The sequence below is a fragment of the Delphinapterus leucas genome, chromosome 3, assembly GCF_059928025.1.
Source record: "Delphinapterus leucas isolate spDelLeu-1000000601 "Yukka" chromosome 3, BTC_Dleu_Yukka2, whole genome shotgun sequence".
Taxonomy (NCBI): Eukaryota; Metazoa; Chordata; class Mammalia; order Artiodactyla; family Monodontidae; genus Delphinapterus; species Delphinapterus leucas.
The window spans coordinates 37,336,279-37,337,994 of record NC_143131.1 but is presented as its reverse complement, the minus strand read 5'-3'; the positions used below and the strand labels follow the sequence as shown (position 1 = coordinate 37,337,994).

Sequence of the window (1,716 nt, the reverse complement as noted above, 5' to 3'; positions counted from 1 at the left end):
GCCTTCTCTAGCTCCCCAAGCTCCAGCTGAAGGTGAAGGGGGGTAAGTAAGAAGGTCTCTATACCATGGCTCTTACAAAGCAGACTGCCACAAATCGACCGGTGGAAAAGCACCAAGGAAGCAACTGGCTACCAAAGCCGCTGGCAAGAGTGCGCCCTCTATTGGAGGGGTGTAGAAACCTCATCGTTACAGGCCTGGTACGGGGCATGCCCTGAAATTAGATGTTATCAGAAGTCCACTGAACTTCTGATTCGCAAACATCCCTTCCAGCATCTGGTGCAGGAAATTGCTCAGGACTTCAACCCAGATCTGCGCTTCCGGAGTGCAGCTATTGGTGCTTTGCAGGAGGCAAATGAGGCCTATCTGGTTGGCCTTTTTTAAAAAAAATAAATTTTATTTATTTATTTATTTGGCTGTGTTCGGTCTTCGTTTCTGTGCGAGGGCTTTCTCTAGTTGCGTCGAGCGGAGGCCACTCTTCATCGCCGTGCGCGGACCTCTCACTGTCGCGGCCTCTCTTGTGGCGGAGCACAGGCTCCAGATGCGCAGGCTCAGTAGTTGTGGCTCACGGGCTTAGTTGCTCAGTAGTTGTGGCTCACGGGCCCAGTTGCTCCGCGGCATGTGGGATCTTTCCAGACCAGGGCTCGAACCCGTGTCCCCTGCATTGGCAGGCAGATTCTCAACCACTGGGCCACCAGGGAAGTCCTGGTTGGCCTTTTTGAAGACACCAACCTGTGTGCTATCCATGCCAAACGTGTAACAGTCATGCCAAAAAGACATCTAGCTAGCGCGCCGCGTATGTGGAGAACATGCTTAAGAATCCACTAAGATGGGAAACATTTCATTCTTAAAAAAAAAATTCTCTTCTTCCTGTTATTGGTAGTTCTGAACGTTAGATATTTTTTCCCCCACGGGGTCAACAGGTACCTAAGTATATGATTGCAAGTGGAAAGATAGGGGACAGAAATAAAATATTGGCAGTTTTTCCATTTTCATTTTTGTGTGAATTCTTAACATAAATGCGGGGTCATAAAGCATTAATGCAAGTCAAAATGTTTCAGTGAACAAGTTCCAGCAGTTCAACTTTATAACAATTATAAATAAACCTGTTAAATTTTTCTGGACAATGCCAGCATTTGGATTTTTTTAAAACAAGTAAATTTCTTACTGACTGAAACTAAACGGTGTTTGTAGCATTTTTATCATACAGTAGATTCCATCCATTCACTATACTTTTCTGAGTTGTCCTACATGCAAGTACATGTTTTTATTGTTGTCTGTCTTCTGTGCTGCTCCTGTAAGTTTGCTATTAAAATACATTAAACTATATAAAAAAAAAAAGGTACCCATCATGCACCGACGCCATGACACTTCTGATCTAAGCTAAATAAAGACAAAAAGGCCTCCTCCCCTCGGGAAGATGGAGCTGGGATGAAAATCAGGGAATACGACCTCCAAACTCCTCCTTTCCTAGTGAATATTCTGCCCCTTCATTTGTATGCCCCTCATAACTGGCTTGCCAAAGAAGCCCAGGGCAGCAACTCCTCACCTGTCTGCCTGCTCTCCTTCTGAGAGTGTATTCTTGCTTAAATAAAATCTCACTTTACTTTCTTAAGCTCCCTGCTTCATCTCCGAATTCTTTTGCGACAAGACAAGAACCTTAAATTCACCGGGACCAAATGCAGCCTTGACAGACAATAGTGCAGGAGGATTATAGAT

General features: G+C 44.8%; 1 pseudogene; it reads left to right on the top strand.

The window, feature by feature from the left end:
• On the top strand, window positions 1-1,367 carry LOC111163194 (histone H3.3C-like; annotated as a pseudogene).
• Window positions 1,368-1,716: the final 349 nt, after the last annotated feature.